Below are 25,767 nucleotides of genomic sequence, written 5' to 3'. Positions count from 1 at the left end.
CAAATCCTCAACTAGAAACAATTTTATCAAATATTCAATCATGCCTTCAATAGATTCTTCTATGGGTAAAATCGCATATAAACGTTTCACCATACTTCAATGGAATATTCAGAGTATATATGGAAAATTATATTATTTGCAATTTTTAATAAATACATTCTCACCGGATATAATATTCCTTCAGGAGACATGGTTAAATTTTAGGATACCTTTAAAATTGAAAGAATATGATTGCATCAATCAAATAAGACACGATGGTTACGGAGGAATTTCTATTTGCATTAAAAGAAATATTAAGTATCAATCTTTTTTGATAGATTTCAGTCATGTTCATCCTCACATTCAAACTCTAGGAATAACAGTTCAGAATATTAAACTGCTTAATTTATATATTCCTCCAAAAATTCAAACAAATCAAAAATTTTGGGATGAATTATTAAACTCGAATCATAATATAGATTATATCATAGGAGATTACAATGCCAACTCAAAATTATGGGGAGCTAACAAAAATGATAAATCTGGCAATGATTTGCTAAAAGCTTTAACTAATTCGAACTACATCTATCTCAATGATGGCTCTCCTACTAGAATCAGCATAAATTCTTATAGTGCACCGGATTTAACACTAACTAAATATTCTTATTATATTGAAACAGATTGGTGTACTTATCATCATCCTTGCAACAGTGATCATTTACCGATCATATTTAAAACACATTACATCAAAAATTTGGATTTATCTTCACAACAAATAACTAAAAACTTTAATTCCAAATTACAACATGTACAAACAAATATCAATTTGAATGAATATCAAGAATTAATAGAAAGAAAAATATCAAATTTATCATCACCTCAGGATATCTTTAAAATTATAAAGAGTACAGCAACGGAATTAAATAAACAAATAAATAAAAATAAAGAGAATACAGGTATACACAAAGTACATAATAAGAAAAAACCCATATGGTGGAACCAAATATGCCAGAAATATGCCAATGCTAGTCATCTAGCTTATAAGAACTTCCTAAATAATAGGAATAGAACAACATTTCTTGAATATCAACAAAAGAAGGCTCAACTAAGGAAAACTATAAATCAAAATAAAAGATATTGTTGGCAATCTTTTTGTGATTCCCTATCTGATCGTACTTCGACACATAAAATCTGGACATTCTGGAGAAAATTTCGAAATTATCATTCAAAACAAGAATTATCTTTACATTTACAAGATTTAGATTGGCTAGAATTATTCCATCAAAAACTTACTCCATGCTCAGTAAATAATAATCGTTTTGGATTAACAAAATTTCTATTTAGTAATAATTCTTCAGACTTAAACTCAGAATTTAATATGAAAGAATTACAATTAGTGCTTAATAACATCCACAGGAATACTACTCCTGGGATTGACGGAATTGGGTACAAACACTATAAAAATTTACCACAAAAAGGACAACAATTATTGCTAAAATACTATAATAAAATATGGAATACAGGTAATATTCCATCAGAATGGAAAAAGGTATTAATTATACCTATTCCTAAATTACAAGCGACTTCATATACAGCAGATAATCTTCGACCAATATCGCTACTTCCATGCGCCTATAAAATCTTTGAAAATTTAATTTTAAATAGATTAAATTGGTTTCTAGAATATTATCAAATTTTCCCATATAATATAACTGGCTTTAGAAAGAATCAATCTACATATGATGCATTAGCTTTAATTACGTCAGATATCTATAAAGCCTTCATTACCAGAAGGTCAATGTTAACAATTTCATTTGACATAAAAGGAGCGTATGACAATGTAATTTTGGATATTCTAATGGAAAAAATGGCAAACCTCAAAATTCCAGGAAAAATAATTCGTATAATTCATAATTCTCTCATTAATAGAAAAGTCTTCATCAAACTAAATAACACTTACTCGGAACCTAGAGAAACTTCTTTAGGTTTATTACAAGGCAGCAAATTAAGTCCAGTGTTATTCAACATATATGTACTTGATTTAATAAAACATAATTGGAAGGATAGTAAAATAATATCATTTGCTGATGACGTAATTTTATATAATCTCAGTTCTTCAATAGACAACGGAATAAACACACTAGAATTCAATATTACATACTTGGTCTCATGGATGAAAAACAATGGTTTTGATCTGAACTGGAGTAAAACCAAATTTATTATATTTACTAGAAAAAGACATAATGTACAAAAGGAAATATCATATAATAATATAAAATTAAAGTCAGAACCTTATATCAAATACTTAGGCATGTATTTAGACAGAAAGCTAAATTGGAATCAACATATTTCTCAGCTAATAAGAAATATAGAAAAACAATTGCAATTATTTAGATGCCTTTCAGCAAAAAAATGGGGGATTAACCCAATAACACTATTATCAATAATGAAGCAAACTAGTCAAGCAAAACTATTATATGGGAGTATTTTCCTTCATAACAACACTAAAATAAATAATAAAATGGATCAAATAGTATACAACATAGCAAAAATCATCTTCTCACAACCTTCATATTGCCCAAAATTGGCGATAATAAATGAATCTAAATATACTACTTTTTCAATAGAAACTTCCAAGATATCAGATAAATTTATTATAAAAAGCTTCAGTAAATCAAAATCATCTCTTATAGCTAACTTACAAAAAATTAATATGAAATTAAGAAAAACTAATACGCCTTACAAGAACAACAAACCATGGATTTTAACATCATATATTAAATTACAAAAATATGAACAGATAATTCATAAGATACCATCAATCCCATGTTATGCATGGAAATATTCAATAAATTTGGTACAAATCAAATCGATAATCCCACCGTATGGCACTTTTAAGAATGTGGGAGTACAAAATAGTATTTACCAAAATATTTGGCAATATTATATAGATAAATATGGTAAAGAACATTCATTAATTTATACAGATGCTTCAAAATTTGAAAATATGAATGTAGGTGCAGCTGTTTACGTTGAAGAAAGAGAGATCACTCAAAAGTTTCAACTTCCAAAATATCTGACAATCTTTGATGGAGAAGCATTTGCCATACGACAAGCTTTATTATATATTAAAAAAAATCATATACGCAAAGCATTAATATGCACAGACTCATTAAGTGTAATCAATGCTCTAGGTAATACTCACTGGAACTCTAAAGTTTCATGGATTATTCTCAATATAAAATATCTTTATTCATCTTTGACCAAAGAGAACTACTCAATACGTTTTTTATTTATGAGGGCTCATGTAAACATAAAAAATAGCAATACAATAGACCTAGCTGCTAAGAAATCATGTACAGAAGGAATCATAATATCACTAAAGATCAACCATCAAAATATAAATTCAGAACTAAAAAACATAGTAAAAAATGAAATTCAAAGGTACAAGAATCAACAGACAAATTTGCCAGGAAAGCTTTATTGGAGTATATATTATAACAGAGATAAAAATTTCCATCAAATTCTACAATCTTGGTCAAGAAGAGAAGTTATTATATACTATAGATTATTATTTGGTACTGCGTTGACTCCATATAAATTATACCAAATTAAAAAAAAGGAAACCTACCACTGTTGGTGTGATAAAGGGATTGGAACTATGAACCATATATTATTTGAATGTGAATTGTACCAAAATATAAGAAAAAACTTATATGAACTTTTGATCAAAATGCATGAAAATACTCCACTTTCATATAAATTTATATTGGCATCTCATAATTGGAATTCAATAAAACTGATTATAAAATTCCTGATGGAAACTGGTATCAACTTATAAAAAAAAAAAAAACATTCATATCTTACTATCAACTATACAGCCATAAGAATACAGGAATCAACAATTATTTATGAAAATTAACATCATTACCCGAGAAGAAGAATTATGTTATAGGAAAAAAATAATAATAATAATACATATCAAAAAAAAAAGAAGAAAATTAAATTCAATGAAGCTATATTATGATCAAGGTAAATGTAACCAACACATCTGATAGTAAATCTCAAGTTAAATTTGGACAATGGCAATTTGGAAAATAAATAAATAAAATAAAAACCTAATATAACAACATAAACAATATAGCTTCAAAAAAAAAAAAAAAATCATTCAATTGTAATAAGGAAGACATGTATTGGCTGAACAAACAAATTACATACATTTATAGCATACTAGCTTATAATAGCTGATGCTGATAAGGATCACCGATAATGGTGAAGAAGAAAGAAAGAAAGAAAGACTGAAGTTGAATTTTCGTGGAAGCAGAATATGAAGGGACAAGATTTGCCCATTTTGTTCCTTTATACTTCCGCAGTGGATTCCAAAATGAAGATAGTTTCTGAGTGATTATGTTCGCATCAGAGTTAGTATAGATTTATTATAACCCGTCACTAAAAATGGTAACTATACCGTGCAGGTTTACTTTTGAGACACCACTTGAATTTGTTGTAGAAATACCCATGCGATATGCGTTAAATTCCGCATATTCCCTCCCCCCCACACACATATTCATAGATAAAGTACAGGGACACTACACATGCAGATAGAAAGTACAGGTACGTTTTTTTATTTTCGTATCAATCGATAAGTAAATAAAAATTGCTTTGTTACCCCCTTTGTAAGTTCGTACATACTCAATAAATAATCCCTAAAAGTATGAGCGTCCTGCTCCTTCGGGAACTGATGCATCTTGATGTATACTATATCCATCGCATGTCTTGTGCACATGGATACTTCTTACTATTGCACTACGTAGAAAATTTATAGTATATCATGTAGAAGTGGTAATAAAACAGAAGAATCGCAGATCAGGAGGTTCTCACGTATACTATTAATAAAATTATAATTTTTTAACGATAATAATGATTCAATACTTAGCATGGGAATAAATATTTATAAAGAACAAGTTTCTGCAGGCGACATAATTCAATACAAAGTAATGCAGTCGTATTTTAGGTTTACAAGTGTAGAGCTTCTAGTGTAAAACCCGTTTTTGTGTTATCTCCGGTCGCTCACGCGCCTGCTCCCTATGGATGCGCCTACTCTTTACAGCTTTGGCCCCCCTGCTGCTCTCCTACCCTCGCTCTCACATAGCATTCCTGCTTTTTAGTTGTCACCTAGGACTAGTTGGTTCGTGTTTTATTCACTGTAGTTTTTATTATACGTTCACTATTTATACTGAGCCCTCTTGAATTCAATTTGCAAGTAGTAGTGGAGCTCCTCATTTAGAGCATGCTCTGCTAAAAGAAATACAAAACTACCCTAACCTGAAACTGTAAAAAATGTGTTAAAATATGCTAGACCCGTCTGCTGGACTAATGCCCAGATCTTGTTTGTGTTGGCCACTTTTCCCCTTTGATGCTTTTTTAAATATTTATTTTTTGCATGACCAATCGATTTTGTTTACGCCACCGTTGCTTCATGTGCACACCCTACAGCCTCATCACGGCTCGATTAAGCTAGTCTTCCTCTACCATGAATTGAAATAAATACAATTCTTGCTTGTTGTGACCACCTAGCACAGATTAATGTGCATCTTACGCGTACGCGTAAGTAATATTTTGCCACTCTTTCACTGATTGCACCCCGGATCATACTCACATAAACCTTTTTTCAACGTATTTTTACTAATTATTTGTTATTATTTCTATATACATTATCTACGGTTAGTCTTGTTTTATTTCCATCATTTACTCAACTTGTTAATCACAAATATTTATTTTCATGCTTTCTTTATCCTTCTCTGAATGCATAGGCATCTGTATTCTATTACTGCTCAAAATTATTACCTTTAAATTCTTAAGTGTTGTAAATTAAGCACTAGTGACAAATAAATAAAACGTTAAACCCATAGCTAATCATTGCGATGGAGGATAGAGCTTCGAAATTGGTATTGAGAATTCGCGAACAATGTTATACTTTTCAGTTACGTGTTTCTGTATTTAATTCTGCTATATATCCACTGTTACTGCCTTAGAAAGTGTTTCTTAAGGGAGAAGTTGCATTTACAGATGCAGATTCACTTGAGGAAGGCTGAGTATTACACAGCTTGTAAACATATGGCATAAAAACTACATTGCATAAAGCACTAACCAAGTTGCTAGATGCCACAAAAAGCACGAATGCTATCTAACTGATTCAGGGCAGGGCCGTAACAATGTGCCCGTGAGGTGTTGCGTCGTAGATTGTAGTTGCGTCATTGACATTTAATATACGCATAAACGAGGACAGTGGAAAAGCACATAAACACTTCATGTGGCATAAAAAGACATCTTTTGCATGTGGAGGATATTTCTTGGTTTCTTCAGCAAAAATCAAAGGATGCCTTTTCGAATGAAAATATTATCTTCACTTCAGCGACATTATGCTGCATTGTGGACGAGAAGGATGGTGGTATTAAAAAGTTGCGGAAGGACTTACTCTCATTGTCAATCTGTTTGTAATACTGCCGTCGGGAAATTAATCACCAGGTTTAAAAAATAGGCAGTGTGTTGGACAAACCTCGTTCCGGACGATCAAAGACTTTAGACAAAATGAAAGAGGCTGTCCTGGCTAAGATTTATGCTACCCCAAAGAAATCGATTCGTCGGACATCCACGAAATGTTCCAAGGTCAACCATTCATAAAATCCTGGCAGAGGAGAAGCTTCATGCGTACAAGTTAGAGATATTGCATCATATAAATGAAGATGCTTGATGCATATGTGTGAACGATTTGCAGATAAATTGGATGAAAATATCAATTTTACTAAAGAGTGTTTGTTTCAGTGATGAATGTGTGTTTTAGAAGAGAATAGAATAGAATATTTATTTTTTAATTCTTTCTCAAATTCTAAAACGCTATACACAGCTGTTTCAATGAGCCAAGATTTACAGTATCTCTCAAAGTTTCTATTACACATACCGTACCACGAATTTCTGTAGGTAGAAGACTATACATCTTCATCGCACTGTATTTATAACTCGTTTGTGTTTTACTTAACCTGAAATATTGTGTATCGAGGTCGTCTCTGTATCTGTGTTATAGCAATGGTCAACAGTGAAGTGAACAGACGGAATCTTCGATTCTGGTCTGCAGGCAATCCTCATTGGATGAGTCCATCAAAACAGCAGGGCTGCCAAAGAGTGGCGGTGTGGTGTGGTTTGTGGAAAACTCATGTGCTAGGACCTTTCTTCTTTGATGAGCATGTAACGGGTGAGACTTATGTGAACATGCTGAGAGACAAATTGATGCCTCAAATTGAGCGTTTGGATGAGGGACTTCCAGACTGGTTTCAGCAGGATGGAGCCCCTCCTCATTTTGCTGCAGCTGTTAAGAGATTGGTTAAATGACAGTTTTCCTTCCTGGATTGATAGAAGAGGTCATGTGGAATGATCCCTTTGTTCGCCAAATCTGTCTCCTCTTGATTTCTGTTTCTCGGGTATGCTGAAAGAGAAGGTTTACTTGATGAAGATTCGAAACTTAAACACCTTACAGAACGCATTACCAATCAGTATGCTGAAATCGACGGCAGTTCAGATCTATTCCATCGAGTTCACATTAATCTTACAAAGCGCATCAAATTATGCATTGAACAGCTCGGAAGTCATGTTGAAAATATTATTCATTAACATTAAATTGACTAAAATGTGCTTTTTCCCATGTACACAGACTTTATAGCCACCCTGTAAATCATGCATAATGAATTTAGTTAGTATTCGATTAAATTCACTGTAACGGTGTTCAACTGTAATCTAGAACAAAAAGCAGTTCGACTACATTCCGTTTGTAATACATACTTACGTATTAGTGCATATATATAATAAAATGTCCTTCTCCATCGAAAATACTTCGCTTAATTTTTCCTTTTCCAACACTACGTTTGGATAATTACATACGAACATACAAACGAAAAAGAGTTGCATTAAAAAGGAGACAAAATCTCTTATAATAATTACACATGCACTAATCCTTTTTTTCTTTCTTCCTTTTTAAATACCATAGTTTGAATCAGATACTAAATGCTTCATTTTAAAAAAAGGAAAATACTAAAGATCTACCTGTATTTTTTCAACACTACACCTGGATAATTACATACATAAAAACGAAAAATAGCTGTATTACCAGATCGGAAACTCCCGAATTCTTCTTGCATATCTGGTGGAATATGTGGCATATATTACGATTATCAAATGTTACAATGATCCTTTAATTGTAAAATGTATTGTACGAATGTAAATTGGCAACTGAAATCGAGATTTAGACATTCTTAGAAAGTAATAATAATTCAGTTAATTTTTTTTTTTTTTTTTTGTTGACTTTTAGTTAAGTAACTACGGTTTCAGTACTAATCATCCGAGTATAATGGCTCACAGTTCATTCTCTTGGTCATTTTGTAATCCGTGTTCAGTTGGGCTTAGACTTACTATCTTCAGCGGAGTTCGCGTTCAGTAGTCTCGGTGTGGCTTACGTCAGGGAGCCCGAGATTGCTATTCTTAATGAGACATGCGCTAGATCGATGTCTCGCTCAATAATCTCATTAGGCCTCACACTGAGCCTGTTCTATGAGAGACTGTAAAAGACATACTGTTAAAATGCAAAAACTAGACAAATAAAATAAAATTTAAGTTATCTATCCCTTTCGCATCTGGTAGTCATACTTATGTACATTATATTATTTTTCTTGTTAGCTTCAACCCTTTTAAATACCTGCATGTTTAGAGGAAAATTTTACTTTGAGTTGAGTAGCTACTGCTCCGGTACCACACATCCGATTATTATGGTTCAGACATTATTCTCTTTTAATAAACCCAATTTTACCCAATAAAACCCACTGGGCTGGGCATTAAAAAAAAAAAAAAAAAAAGATTTTTCTCAACTCTGTTAATATGGAGCTTCGATTTCATTTCCTTCTGCTGTGCATTTCGTTTTTTTCCCTCCATTATTGCATCACACACGTCCTAGGTTAGTTACTACACTAAGATAATGGGTTTCAAATAATGACACTACGATCTAATGCCTGTTTACCTAATGTCGCATCAATACGTGAATTCATATACTTCACAATTTAACTTTTTTTTCATAATAACTACTCATCCTACAGTGATAACGTTTATTACCATTTTTTTCGTAGTCTCATGCTAACATTTCGTCTCATTATTCTAATTTCTCCGTAAAGTTTTTATTTCGGGGCCGTCGTCTGGGGCATTTAACCCATCATTTTTATGATAAGTCAGTGTGCAAGTATATGACCACTTGGTACATTATTATTCAGGAGGAGATTGCAGCATGTCTTACGGAATCGTTTGGAGGAAAAATGGAGTACACGTTGATGTGTGTTCTTCCCAGAAATAGTAACCCAGATCTGCTGCGAAAATGATGCTTGGGATATCTTGGTCGTTAGGATTTTGGGGCGTTAAGTCCTAAGATGATGTCATAAGTTACGTAGCACGTTAGGTTTTCCAAAAATGTCATCATTATTATAATCTTCCCTCACCGGGCTGTACTGTTGACACAGAACATGAGGACTCTTTGATTCAGGGCTTTAGCCACACACCTACCCATGAAGTTGAATAAGTATTGTTATTCATCATATCAACTGACTTCCTTCCAATCGTCTATCGTTCAGTTTGTATGTTCTTCGGATCAGTTAAATCAATAGCGATGATGAACCTGGATGAAGAGTGGGTGACACTGTAGGACTTCGCAGGAGTAGCTCATATTGCGTGTGTACGTCGCATAGGAAATAAGTTTTTGGAGTTCCAGCGTGCTGCAGGTATGGGTGGTTGTCATCTGTTTCACCGTGCTGCGCGTATGAGCCTTCATCAGTTCATGAATGTGATGCTCATAACAACAGTTAACCTTCCGCCGTTCTGTGAAGTTTTGCCGACTGTTAGTTACTTACGCATGTTGACACTACTGATGATACATCTCTATTGCGACTGTTCTCAAACACTCCTACAGTGCGATCGGGCAGTCGTTCTTCAGGACCCCACGATCCGACCTTATTCAAACATTAATAACTGTTCATTTTACTCATCACATGATAACTGTTACTACTGAGTGTCTACGTGAACATACCTGGCGTCATGACAAACTTAAGAGGCCTTATCACTGCGAAATTAAAATACTGCTAATTTTACAGTAATTATCTGATATCTTCAGCTAGATAAAAGATAATCAAAATGTGGAACAAGATCACCCTAGGCAATATTATTTTGAATGAGGTACCGTTATCACGAGTCCCCTAATAGCTTTCCGTTTGCAGCCATTTAGAAACGCGAAAATAAATGCCGATTTTCTAAATGATTGGAAATCGAAAGCAGATAAGTGAGTCATGATATCGGTATCTTATGTAAAATAATATTGTCTAGGGCGATCTTGTTCCACATTTTGATTATCTTTTATCTATTTGAAGATATCACATAATTACTGTAAAATTAGCGGTATTTTAATTTCGTCGTGATAGGGCCTCTTAACTGGAAACAAGGTCAAATGTAGTATTCGGAGGACTGGTTATAATTTAATGATCGGTCGATATATATACACATTGTACTCTATGGCAATGATAAAAAATTGAAGTCTTGATCGCTCTTATCAAAAGTAGGAAATGATCTTAGTAAACGTAAGTTGAGTATCCTTTCCGTGAACAGATACAGGCTATCGAAAATGTAAGAAAATTGGTGTTCGTGAACTCCCCAAAACTACTAACCGTAAAGTTGGATAATTCAACGGATACTGTTGTCTGAACTTCGAGGAAAATTCTATTCGAGTGCTATAAGCAGTTAGAGAATAGCATTCTTCAGTCAAATCATGATTCACTGAAACCAAAGCGTTTTTTTAGTGGAAATTATAAATTATACCCCGAATACAATGTACGGAATTGTAAAAGGATGGTAGAGGATCACGGTATATGTGATGTTTGTTAAATATTATTTTATTCATCATTTTTATTAGATATATTAAAAATGAAAACATTAAATCATTTTACATCAGTTGGTTCTCTGTATATAATTAAAGTTATTTCTTCTATAATTCAGTTGAAAATCGTGAGTCTTGATCACAGGGTGAGGCTGTTTTGAAGATTTTAGGGGGAAGCATGCAATGTCAATTTTAAAACCACAGTAGCTGCTTTAGTAATCGTAAATAAATGCAAGAATAATTAGTACAACCGTACATTGCTAGTGCTTTACTAGTATGTAAAACTTACCGTACAATTTTAAATCATGTTCTGCAAGTATTGTAGTGAACGAACACCTCATACACATCCTTCCTAGCTGGACTAGTGGCTAGCGCGTTTGTTTTTGGTGCACTAAGTTCAGAGTTCGATTTCCGTTGAGAGAACATTAAAAATTTGAACTCTACGGTGGTTCGGATACATGTAATATCCTTGATAATGATGTTAAGCTTCACGAAAGAAACAAGAATCATCTACTGCTGTTCACTCATTTTCTTTATTCCAATTGGTAGAGCGTTCACCTCTTGTGCTTGGGGTCACGGGTTGAAACCCTCCTCCCGCCAAGTGAACTTTGTGGTGGACAAACACCGTGTGCGTGGGTTTCCTCGGAGTTCTCCCGTTTCCTCCCACTTTCTTCATTCCACCATTTCATTCATTTCTCATTATCACCGTCTCCTTTAGCCTAGCCGGCATATTCGTGGGACGTAGAACTCAAAAATTTCATTTCATTTTTCATTTTTTTTATTCCAGCATGTATATCATTATCATTCGCCATCAGCTAAAGATCATAACGTTATACTTCTGATTTATCTTCGTGTTTTGGTTCCCGTAAATCATTAAAGTCTATTATATTATTATTTTTATGCTCTATTATTATTATTATTATTATTATTATTATTATTATTATTATTATTATTATTATTATTATTAATAATATTATTTTGTGCAGCGTGTGTATTATGTATACTAAGAATGAAAACGGTAAATCATCTTATATCACTGTGCCCTTCGTATATGAGTGAAGTTAATTTCTTCTACAAGGGGCCGCTAAAAATTTCGTAGCCCAACCCAGAAGAATAATGAAATTTGAGGTAGACTGATGAATTTGTACAGTTTTAACGAACATATCTGTATGTACTTCAAAACTGTACAAATGTAAATTTTCTTACTGAAATTAAATGAAATGATATCTTTAGGTTTTACGTCCTAAGTTATGCCGAATAGGCTAAAGAAGACGGTGATGATGAGAAATGAACTCTGAGAAAACCCACGCACACGGTGATTGTCCACCAGAAAACTCACTTGCCGCGGGCTGGAATCGAACTAAGGACCCCATGCACCAGAGGTGAACACAAATTTTCTTATTAATAACGAAATGCCCCCCATGCCCCCCTTAAAGTTATCATGTATGCTCAGCCATTGAATTCCACGCACATTGAGATCAGAGCTGTCATCAAATTTTTGTTCCACCAAGGAAAGTCACTGAAGTAAATTTTATGAGGAAATCAGTGAAACACTACGGGACTCTCCTCCGTTGTATGCAGTGGTGAAGACGTGGGTGGCACACTTTAAACGTGGGGATTTCTCAAAGATGATGCTCCACGTGCAGAAAGACCAAAAGCAATGACTGTCTCCGAAGTCGTGGATGAAATGCATGACATTATTCTTGAAAATCTCAGAACATGTGTCAGAGATTCTGGGTATTTATTGGGAACGAGTCCATAGCATAACTTATGACTTGGGCATGCGCAAACTCTCGGCAAAATGGGTTCCCAAAAATTTGTCAGTAGATTGTAACTGTGAAAGAGTAAGGGCATCAAGGGAAGTAATTCCCGTTTTGACCGCAATGCCGACCAATTTCTGGCACGAATAGTGATCATGGACGAAAAATGGTTGTTCCACTGCGATCTTGAAGCAACAGTCAGTGGACTTTGGAACTCTCCCGCGCTTAGAAGTGAAAAACCATCTAGTTCGTCCAACAATTCCACAAAAAATCTGTAATAACGAATTACAAGTAAGGACGATTCGGTAAATCACAATACAGTGGGGTGCTTTGAGTATCACAGCCGTGCTTCCGAAAAAAAAAAAAACTATCAGTCTCTCTCTATATATAACCCTTAATTGAAGTATCTTAAAGTCAAGAATTAACAATGTGTTGAGATTTAAATAAGTAATATATTAATTCAAAATCAACTAAAATTGAATTTAACAATTTATTTTCTTTGACAGTTTTGAATTAAAAATAAAGAAAATTATTACAACAAATATTACGTTTTAATCACCCTGTATATAATTCAATTCTCATTTAATTCGTAGTATAAAGACAGTTCCAAGAAGTAATAAACACTAATACCACCCTAATCTATAAAAAGTTCGTATCTTAAATAATATAATTTAATTAGTCACGCCGTCAATCAGAAATTTCTCCAATTAATCAAATTCCAATTTGATATATAAATATTTATAAGTAAGCCTATTTAGTCAACCGACTAAATTAGATTATATTTCGTTTATTTATTTATTTATTTACGTGGACGGGGATTAATAAACTTCCCTATTCAAACACAAATTCCCTATTCAACAAACGATAAATTATAATTACAAATTGAACCAATTGGGACTAAAAATTGTACCAAATAAATTTTTAATTAACCAATTCAGACGGATGATTTAACAATAATTAAATATAATAAAGTTGGAATACAAAATAAACCCCAACTAATAACGACGTTAAAGTACTGGATCAAGTTTAATATTCCGTAATTTGAACGAGTAAGCCAGCTTCAATCAACCAGATCAAATAAGCCAAGAGTACCGAATCTGAATAATAATCCAGGATACTAATTTATATGAAAGAAACCTTCAAATAATTAGTCTAATGTATAGCAGCCTAGCTTCACATATTATAGCAAAGGGTCGCCGATTTATAACAATCTTTTCCAGGGATGAGAAAACCTCCAGAATAAACCAATTTTTAACAAACCATTTTCTTTGGTTATGTTTTAACTTAATGTATAGGTTATGTTAGCTAAAAAAAAAAAAATCAGTTCAAGCATGCGCAACAAATTTTATCAAAAGATTCCAAATTCTTGTTAAGTGGCCAATCGAAATGAAAGAAGACTCAACGTCGTTAACTTAAGTTAAATGAAAGAAAGAAAAAAAATATCAAACTTACATATGCTTAACTCTATGAGCAGTATTCGAAATTATAAAATTGAGATTCGGTCGTGATTGTTTATTTGTGCCAATCAGTCAACAGTTACATTGTAATTATCCAGAGCAACAGAATAAAGTCTGTTAGATATTTGCCTACATCGCAGTACGTTTAAACAATTACCATATTACGTTACTACATTGACTTAATTTCAAAAATTGTATCAATTTTTACATTTCAATATCTACAATACCTACTCAGTTCGTGATCACTTAAGGATAACAATCCATATGCTCTAATTATTCATTTAACAAAATGACATTATCATTACTAAAATTATTACTAAATAGACGTTCACGATTCATAACCCTGTACATATCATTTGAGTTAGGCGACAACATAAGCCTACATGACTGCTACTACATTCTCATTGTACTCTAGAACAAGCAAGTAGCATGTATCAATCGTACATAATACATCTAAAAAAAAAAAATCTAATACTAATGAAATGATATATTTATAAATGAAAAAAAAATGCTCTACTTCTACTTCTCTACGCCAGGGTTTACATATTTTACGAGAGATTAGAACGTCATTATCAACATTATTATCACTTTTAACTTCACAATATAATGTCATTAATTTTCAAGAGCAATGGACACATAATAAATTTCAAATTGTGTTTAAGATCGACAAATTGAATAAATGTAAGTACGTATATGTTTATCAGTAAAGTTGAACATCAGTTAGCTACGTTGACTTCCGATGAGGCAAATATGTAAGAAATTCCATGACGCGTGAATGGCACCTTTAAACTAAATATATGCCCAAGACAGAGTCTTGCACGGAAGCATATTCGAACAAGATTTTAAATATATCTGAAATCTGCATAGATCAAGTACTCGCATATCATGAGACAACAACAATGAAAACCGGTATATTTACTATCCTAAATTACCAAAACCCTTTTCACATTTAAGACCCGAGTCATATGGACGAAATCATTTTCAAAATATAATTTCTTAACCTACATAAAGCCCTAACCTACGCAATTGGGAATACATGTAAAAAAAAAATCACGAAACAAAATAACAGGACATTGTTTTACGGTAAGCACACAAGTTCAATTTACGTAACCTAAGCAAGCAATCAAAATATGTATTTCCCAAAATATATCACGAGACAAAATAATAGCACATTATTTAACCGTAAGCACACAAGTTCAATTTACCTAACCTAAACAAGCAATTGAGATATATTTTTCCCGAAATATATCACAAGACCACACAAAAGTACATTATTTAACAGCAAGCACACAATCTGATTTCCTAACCTAACAATCAAGATAGATGTATATTATAGGACACGTTAAATTTAAATCTTACCTAACCTAAGCAACCTAAACACATTATTTAATAAGGTACACGTTAAAATGACATTTCAGAGCGAAGATATTACTTAATCTAACAATAAAGGAAAACCGTATCAATTCTCACATGGAAAATATTAATATCAAGCGGTGCGCTTAAAGTAAAGTTCACCAACAATTTTTGACGTTGGTCACATATTCTTATAATATCATTCTATTGAGTGGTAACGAGATGAGCTGTCTAAACGCGTAACGCCTTTTACTTTAACTACACATATTTATTTCGAAACACTCCATTTGGTGAATTAGTGAGTCTGTTTATGATCGGAACAAGAAGAAAATAAGATAAAATGGATGAATGTTACCCAATTGGCTGAGGTTCCTACAAAATGGTCCTCTCGGTCCTTGTCACCTGGATCCCCGGCTTCACAGGACAAGATAGGTTAGCAAACCTATTTATTTACACGTTGCAATCAATCTCTTCGGGTATTGGTTCCACGTCCTATTGAATATGGGACTTGGTCCCGTTATCCGATGAGATGAACTCCAACTACTATACTTCCCGCCCCATTACTTCATATCACTCGTAATGGCGGAAGTAATACTCGATGGCTTTTGGCCGAAACTTGTTTCAGTGAATTTTTACTTCTGTCGGATTCCTCAGTATTCCTTTTCTTCCAAAATAAGTCAGGTTTTCCAATAAATGATTTGTACTAGGTTAACTTCCAAAATTCTACACTTTTGATTACGAAATTTCTGTTTTTGAGGAACCGACTTAAGCCATCGTTCTTTTTACACTGTAAAACGGCGTTTCACTGCGTCATCATCCTCGCGTCACCAGACCTTAATAAGCACGGGTTTAATATTACATAGTCGATTACGAACTAAAACAAATTTATATCCCTTCTGTTGCCATACAAAACCCTATTCAAATAAGCAGTCGGTCTATCTATTCAATGACATTTCATAATTATCGGAAAAACTACATAACATAAATTTTAAACTCACCTAATTACTCCTTGAAAATAGTCACTGTTACTATGACAACCACTGTTCTCACTGCTCAAAAGAATCGCCATCTTTCAATATAGATACCCGTATAGCGATTCAAACGCCCTCTTGCGGTCGCAACCGAAATGATCGCCACGTTCCCAACAAAAGAACGACGAAAAGGAAAAAAAAAGAAAAACAACAAAGTGAAATAGTATGGAAAGTTAAATTTTCTTACAATTATAATTCCGGACTAATTTTATTGTAAGGTAAAGTAAATTGAGGTAGAATAAAAGTGTAAATCAAATTTTACTATATTGCTATAAGATGAGTGGAATTATTACGGTAACTCGAAACTATTGTATAAAGAAACAATTCGAAATTTTCGTGGTAAATTACTGGTGTGTTCGCGTATCTCATATGTGTTTTGCATATCGCATATAAAACTAATAACCCTTTTGTGCCATTTATTTCATTGGCAACGAAACAAATTAACATCAAAACGAATCTTTGGAGGCACTCGGGTGCAGTATTACAATACACGAACCAACTTTAACGCTGTATAAGCAGCCGGTAAACATTACAATACGGGTAAACATTACAATCCGGGAGCCAACTCAAATAGAATGTAAACAACCGTTAATCGGTGTGTTACATTTTTCCCGGCGGCTTTAGAAAAAAAAATTTTTAACTACTTAAAACATTAACATTAAAAAAAATTTTTTTATTATCTTTTTTTTTGCGACTATTTAAAGTCTCTTAACAATTCTTCTCTCTTTTCTGGAGAGCAATTGAACAATTTTATATTTGATAAATTTTGAGTCGGCACTTCTCTCCCCTCCAAATCTTTTAAAGAAACGGAATTGTGATGTACTTTCGTCACAACAAAAGGCCCTGCGAATACAGGCATGTACTTATGTGTGACCTTCTTAAATGCATCCGATTGAAAATGGGTTTTAACCATCACCAAGTCCATTTCCTTAATTTCAATCACATTATTTTGCGACTTTCGTTTTCTTTTTGATAACAAACGGGGTTCCACCTGAATATGCCGTTTAGAGTTTTCTACTCTTTTCAATTCAGAAGGCCATGGAAATTTTTCTCGAAATCTATCAGCAGCCGAAAAAGAAATGAACACCTCAGCAGGCGTACATCCAATGGTACTATTATAAGAATAGTTTAATAGGTCTTGTGCTACTTTTAGCACTGTTTTCCACTTAGTGTGGTTATGGCTGCACAATAATCGAATAATTCGATTGAGTTCTCGATGCGAACGTTCCACGATGCCATTCCCAGAAGGGTTGTATGGCGAGACCAGAATATGCTGAATTTGGTGATCATTACAGTAAGTCTTCCACGTGTTCGAGAGGAACTGTGGGCCCTGGTCGGATATAATAACATTTGGATAAGGGAAGATGTAAAAATATTCCTTTTCTAACGTCCGAACAATCTCAGCAGTTGTGGCAGTCCTTAACGGTAAGTAGCACAGAAACCGTGAATAGACATCAACAATTGAGAGGATGTAGTAGAATCCATAGCTACATGGCAATTTCCCCACGAGATCGATGCACAATTTGGTATGTGGCTTATCTGCCTCAATATGCAGATCCTCACGAGCGATGATTCTATTGGAGAACTTCGTTCGGGCACACAATTCACAATTATTGATGAAATTTTGAAATTTACGTTTTTGTCCTTTCCAGAAAAACAATTCTTGAACTAATTTCAAACATTTGCTAACACCAAAATGCCCCGTTTCATGAACTCTCCTAATCGTTCTCTCAATTAATGACTCCGGGATTACCAGCAGCCAAAGTTTCGTTTTTAAATTTTGGACATATACCAAATTATTTACTAGCCGAATTCGAGATTCAACATCGTCTGACCTTTTCGCTTTTAATTCATTACAGTACTTATCACCCGCTTGCATTTGCATCAACTCATTTACAGTGAACCACGCACTTTCATCATAACAAATAAAATTAACATGATACTCTTCAGGTTCGGCAGGGAGTTCTGGAGTATTGCGACTCAATATGTCGGCTATTTTATTGTCCACTCCCTTAATGTGCTCGAACCGAAGATAAAACCTCTGTAACTTTAACAAAATTTTTGTGGTTCGGGGATCTAAGTTCTGTAACGTAAAAGCGTATGTCACTGCGCTGTTGTCACAATGGACCGTAACTTTTCTACCTAAAATATAGTACGAAAAATGTTCGCACAGAAACAATACTGCCAGCAACTCCAGTTGAAAAATCGAATAGGAAACTTCATATAACTTTAATTTTCTACTTGCATATCCGATAACAAGAAGCTCTCCAGTATCATCATACTGAGCCAGATAGCCAGCCAAATTTTCTAGCGACGCATCTGAAAATAAGTGAAACGGTTGGTCGAAATTAGGTTGACTGAGCGCTGGAGGCTCACTTAACAGTTCTCTCAATTGTTGGAATCTATTCAGCAATTCCTCAGTTAGACAATATTTCTTGTCTTTCTTTAACAAATCGAAAAATGGCGCTGTTAGAGCGGCGAACTGAGGAATGAATTTTCTTCGCCAGGAAAGAATGCCTAAGAAGGACCGAAGTTTCTTCTTAGTTTTCGGTATCGGAAAATACTTTATCGCTTCATTTTGCTTGGGATTCGGCTTTAATTCCTTCCCATTCACAATGTGTCCCAAAAATAAAATTTCAGACTTGACGAACTGACACTTCTTGAAATTTAGCGCAAAATTTCCAAAGGTTAGAATTTCAAAGAGTTGTTCTAAATGGATAAAATGTTCGTCAAAAGTAGAACTAAAACACATCAAATCGTCTAAATACACTACAACAAATTTTCTAGTATCTAGTCCAAAATATGAATTCATCACATTTTGGAAGATACTAGGACTAGACTTTAAACCCATTGGTAGGACACATAATACATACTGTCGGCCTAAATATATAAAACTTGTGGATGCGAAGGAATCAGGATGCAGTCGAATACCATAATATCCCATTGTAGCATCCATGGAGCTAAAAATTTTAGCTCCAGAGATGCGAGTAAGAATCTCATTGATGGGTTCGACTTGTATTTTCGGACTTACGACCTTTAAATTCAGTAATCTGAGGTCGATTACAGGTCTCACACCCCCAGAGGACTTTCTCACGCAATGAATTGGATTGCGATAACTGCTGGGATGTTCTTTGGCTATCCCCAACCTTATCCATTTATTCAATTCCTCCTCAAACTCTTTTTGCATAGCCTGAGGGATTGGATAGATCTTTCCGACCACAGGTTCTTGGTCTGTTAATTCTATTTTATAAGGTTCGCATCGGATGGGTTTGGGATATTCGCAAAATAAGTGTTTGAATTTAAGGAGCAAGTTTTCCAATTTTATTTTTGTATCATCGTCTAAATCATCGCGACCTTTAATGTATTCTTTAATTTCCAATTCAGAAATCTCACCGTAATCTCTACATTGTTCATTGGAAGAAGAAAGAATTTGGTTAGGTTCACGTAATTCCGAATTAGTATCTAAATGAACAAGGAGTACCTTTGGATAGGAAATATCCAAAGTTACTTCTTCCTCATTATTATTTTTCAAAATTAATCTTCTGTTATGACTATCCAAAGTGACCTGAAACTTAGCGAAGAATGGCGAGCCTAATAATAGTCCAGCTTTCATGTCTTTAACGACAAAGACTGGGACGTTGAAAAGATTATCTTGTATATTTAAAGTTAATTCAAGCAATCCCTTCACAGGAAAATTGTCTTTACCTGCAAAAGCAGTCAAATGTACACTTGGTACTGGTTTGAGCTTTGCCGAACGAAAAGAATTTTGAAGGTTTTGCCAAATATCATAATTGAGGAGATTCAGCTCTGCCCCAGTATCAAGGATACACTTAATTTGCATTTCCCCCACCTTGCAATCTATAGAAGGGGAAGGAAATATCTCGAAATCTTGTTTGGACATATTCCCTTCTTCTTCCTTTAACACAAAATAAGTCAATAATTTCAACGAAGACTCATATTCAATCGACACATTTTCTTTCTCAAAAGAATAAGGTTTACTAGCATTTTGATTCGGGGAGAGAAGTTGGTTGGAGCAGCCGTCGTCTCCCCTCAGTGACGACTGCTCAACATGTTTTCCGAAACAACTACCGGATTTGTCGGTTCCGCAGTCACCGAAGGATACGGTGGACGCAAAGCGGAAGTGACAGTAGTTACAACAGGTAAGCTTTGGGGAAACGAAGAAGTTACCATAGTAACAGAAGAACCTGGCATCATAACCGGTTTCATATTACTAAAATTGTACATTCCCGGTACTGTATATGGTACTGGTACTGGTACACCCCCATACATCGGAACGGGCTGCATACCGTTTATGGGTCTGAAATTAATATTTCTATTCTTTTCCCATCCTTGTTTCTGATTTCGGTTTCTTTTCCAGTTGTTGCGGTATGGTCTCCCGTTGAAATTTTGAGGTTTATTTCCAAATTGAGAATTAGAGTTATTTTCTCTTCCCCCACCTTCATTGCAGATCTGCTCCATTTGCACTGCATTGTCGGTTCGATTGGAGTTATTCGGTAAAAAGAATGTTTTCCTAACTTGTGGTCTTCTGGGTTGAAATTTTGAACTACCCTGATTTCCTAAGGAAGGAGTTGGACTACATTCTAACTCAGCTATTCGTAGCATCAGGTCTTGCACTGTGCTAACTGAACCTAATTTCAAAATTTTCGCTTCTTCCTCAGGAAGGCAATCTAAAATCAGATCCTTCAACTCTTGATCTGAAGGTGAAGTTACTATTGAATTATATTTCTCGACAATATGCCGTACAAACCCTAGCAAGGAAGAACGTTTCGATTTGTCATATCGTAGCGAGTAGAGGTGGCGCTTCTGTGCCCTCTCTAGTCGCTCCGATATGTATTGTAGTTTGAAAAGCCGCAGAAAGTCAGAGAAAGATTTTATCTGGGAAGCAACACTACGATACCAGATCTTAGCAGATTTCTCCAAAACTCGTCCCACTATATACATTCGATCCCTATCAGTGAGAACATACATGTTCATCGTGTGTAAGAGATCATCTAGAAAGATTTTTGCCATTCCCTGGGTCAATTGCCCATCAAATTTTGGGAAATGATGCAATTCCTTTAAATAGGTTCCTGCACCCCTTTTATACGAAGGACTGTTGTCATTATTTCTATTTTCACAATCTAGTTTAGGCCTATCCTCGGTTTCATGATTATTCACCACAAGATCTAATGGAGGACACCGCTCAGTGCACGATTCACAACGCGATCATTTCTCTTTCCTTCTTTGTCTCACTTTCTTATGTTTATGTGAGGGTTTATTCCTAATTTCTTCCACATCGGACGAGGAAGACATCTCGGTCATATTTGTAATTTCCTCAAGTCGACTTTTATCTAATTTTGGAATTGAAGGTTCCCTAACATCCTGACAACTTCGGTCACTATTAGCCAAATTCTCTTCAAATGGAAAGTTTTCATTATTCGCATTTACACCATCCGATTCAAGTATCTTTTTCAAAGTATCGGTGTTCCGCTCACATCGTTCCCGATTTTGACGATACGCGTCGACCATGTCACGTTCTAATATCTTTATCATATTCACGGTCTGTTCGTTTACATCCCGGAATTTCCTATATTCATCAATTTGTCGCTCTTTGACACCTTTCAATTCAGATTCAAATTTGGAAGTTATATTCCCGAATTGGGTTTTCAACACTGACACTTCTTTAGTCGTAGTTTCTAACTTACAATTCACATTTTCATTAAATTCACTGAAATCTACAGTTACTTTATCTAAATCTAACCTAATACTATTCATATCCTGTTTTACATTATTTACTTCTATCATACAACTATCGCGTACATTCTCTACGGTTTGTCCTAAATTAGTTTTTGTCTCATCAATTTCAATTCTTAACTTAGATATTTCAGTTTTTAATTCCCCTTTTACTGACACAAAAGATTCTTTCAAGGACGAAATTTCACTACTCATCTTATTTAATTCAGTTTTCATTTCTGCCTTTAAATCATTCTTGTTAACGGTCATCTGATTAATCAGTTCTACTCTTACTGCTGAAACCTCAGACTTTAGTTCCTTCCGTACCTCAGAAACCTCAGACTTTAGTTCTTTAATTATGTCCACTAACTTATCTAGAAGCGGACCTCCACCAATTTCAATTTCTGGAGCAACTTTCTTTGGGTTTTGTGTACGTCTCATTTCCTCCCCATCTGATTCTACAGATTGTTTACCTACACAAGTTGCACAATACCAATTTTCCTCTGAGTGTCTTAACACTTCTTGTTCCTTTACAATTCATATGGTACCATTTGTCACAACTCTCGCAACAAATTGCAATCGCGTTCTCAACACTATTTGCACCATTACAACAACTATATTCCTCAGTCTCATGCATTATATCTGTTTCACTCATCTTACATCATATTAATTGGGTCACGCGTTTAGCAACTCATCATCGTTATATCCACTCATTATTTAACTTTCATCTCGGTTAGCACACAAAACAGAATACTTTATCAAGTAAACAAATATCCTAAAGCTGAAGTCGCCAATTTATAGCAGCTTAGCTTCACATATTATAGCAAAGGGTCGCCGATTTATAACAATCTTTTCCAGGGATGAGAAAACCTCCAGAATAAACCAATTTTTAACAAACCATTTTCTTTGGTTATGTTTTAACTTAATGTTTAGGTTATGTTAGCTAAAAAAAAAATCAGTTCAAGCATGCGCAACAAATTTTATCAAAAGATTCCAAATTCTTGTTAAGTGGCCAATCGAAATGAAAGAAGACTCAACGTCGTTAACTTAAGTTAAATGAAAGAAAGAAAAAAAATATCAAACTTACATATGCTTAACTATGAGCAGTATTCGAAATTATAAAATTGAGATTCGGTCGGGATTGTTTATTTGTGCCAATCAGTCAACAGTTACATTGTAATTATCCAGAGCAACAGAATAAAGTCTGTTAGATATTTGCCTACATCGCAGTACGTTTAAACAATTACCATATTACGTTACTACATTGACTTAATTTCAAAAATTGTATCAATTTTTACATTTCAATATCTTTACAATACCTACTCAGTTCGTGATCACTTAAGGATAACAATCCATATGCTCTAATTATTCATTTAACAAAATGACATTATCATTACTAAAATTATTACTAAATAGACGTTCACGATTCATAACCCTGTACATATCATTTGAGTTAGGCGACAACATAAGCCTACATGACTGCTACTACATTCTCATTGTACTCTAGAACAAGCAAGTAGCATGTATCAATCGTACATAATACATCTAAAAAAAAAATCTAATACTAATGAAATGATATATTTACAAATGAAAAAAAAATGCTCTACTTCTACTTCTCTACGCCAGGGTTTACATATTTTACGAGAGATTAGAACGTCATTATCAACATTATTATCACTTTTAACTTCACAATATAATGTCATTAATTTTCAAGAGCAATGGACACATAATAAATTTCAAATTGTGTTTAAGATCGACAAATTGAATAAATGTAAGTACGTATATGTTTATCAGTAAAGTTGAACATCAGTTAGCTACGTTGACTTCCGATGAGGCAAATATGTAAGAAATTCCATGACGCGTGAATGGCACCTTTAAACTAAATATATGCCCAAGACAAAGTCTTGCACGGAAGCATATTCGAACAAGATTTTAAATATATCTGAAATCTGCATAGATCAAGTACTCGCATATCATGAGACAACAACAATGAAAACCGGTATATTTACTATCCTAAATTACCAAAACCCTTTTCACATTTAAGACCCGAGTCATATGGACGAAATCATTTTCAAAATATAATTTCTTAACCTACATAAAGCCCTAACCTACGCAATTGGGAATACATGTAAAAAAAAATCACGAAACAAAATAACAGGACATTGTTTTACGGTAAGCACACAAGTTCAATTTACGTAACCTAAGCAAGCAATCAAAATATGTATTTCCCAAAATATATCACGAGACAAAATAATAGCACATTATTTAACCGTAAGCACACAAGTTCAATTTACCTAACCTAAACAAGCAATTGAGATATATTTTTCCCGAAATATATCACAAGACCACACAAAAGTACATTATTTAACAGCAAGCACACAATCTGATTTCCTAACCTAACAATCAAGATAGATGTATATTATAGGACACGTTAAATTTAAATCTTACCTAACCTAAGCAACCTAAACACATTATTTAATAAGGTACACGTTAAAATGACATTTCAGAGCGAAGATATTACTTAATCTAACAATAAAGGAAAACCGTATCAATTCTCACATGGAAAATATTAATATCAAGCGGTGCGCTTAAAGTAAAGTTCACCAACAATTTTTGACGTTGGTCACATATTCTTATAATATCATTCTATTGAGTGGTAACGAGATGAGCTGTCTAAACGCGTAACGCCTTTTACTTTAACTACACATATTTATTTCGAAACACTCCATTTGGTGAATTAGTGAGTCTGTTTATGATCGGAACAAGAAGAAAATAAGATAAAATGGATGAATGTTACCCAATTGGCTGAGGTTCCTACAAAATGGTCCTCTCGGTCCTTGTCACCTGGATCCCCGGCTTCACAGGACAAGATAGGTTAGCAAACCTATTTATTTACACGTTGCAATCAATCTCTTCGGGTATTGGTTCCACGTCCTATTGAATATGGGACTTGGTCCCGTTATCCGATGAGATGAACTCCAACTACTATACTTCCCGCCCCATTACTTCATATCACTCATAATGGCGGAAGTAATACTCGATGGCTTTTGGCCGAAACTTGTTTCAGTGAATTTTTACTTCTGTCGGATTCCTCAGTATTCCTTTTCTTCCAAAATAAGTCAGGTTTTCCAATAAATGATTTGTACTAGGTTAACTTCCAAAATTCTACACTTTTGATTACGAAATTTCTGTTTTTGAGGAACCGACTTAAGCCATCGTTCTTTTTACACTGTAAAACGGCGTTTCACTGCGTCATCATCCTCGCGTCACCAGACCTTAATAAGCACGGGTTTAATATTACATAGTCGATTACGAACTAAAACAAATTTATATCCCTTCTGTTGCCATACAAAACCCTATTCAAATAAGCAGTCGGTCTATCTATTCAATGACATTTCATAATTATCGGAAAAACTACATAACATAAATTTTAAACTCACCTAATTACTCCTTGAAAATAGTCACTGTTACTATGACAACCACTGTTCTCACTGCTC

The 25,767-nt window shown here is 34.1% G+C and overlaps 1 protein-coding gene across 1 annotated transcript in view; it reads left to right on the top strand.

Annotated features, from left to right (window-relative positions):
- The first annotated feature begins 4,176 nt into the window (after positions 1-4,176).
- LOC145686018 (uncharacterized) overlaps positions 4,177-25,767 on the top strand; it is a 33,557-nt gene continuing 11,966 nt past the window's right edge. Inside the window, exon 1 of the mRNA XM_081758864.1 lies at positions 4,177-4,400. The gene's annotated coding sequence lies outside the window, so the exon portion shown is untranslated. The remainder of the gene's footprint in view (positions 4,401-25,767) is intronic.

The sequence above is a fragment of the Thermobia domestica genome, chromosome 5 (genome assembly GCF_964235325.1).
Source record: "Thermobia domestica chromosome 5, izTheDome1.hap1.1, whole genome shotgun sequence".
In the NCBI taxonomy this organism is placed as follows: domain Eukaryota; kingdom Metazoa; phylum Arthropoda; class Insecta; order Zygentoma; family Lepismatidae; genus Thermobia; species Thermobia domestica.
Note: the sequence above shows the minus strand (reverse complement) of the source record. Positions and strands in the feature narration are given on the sequence as shown.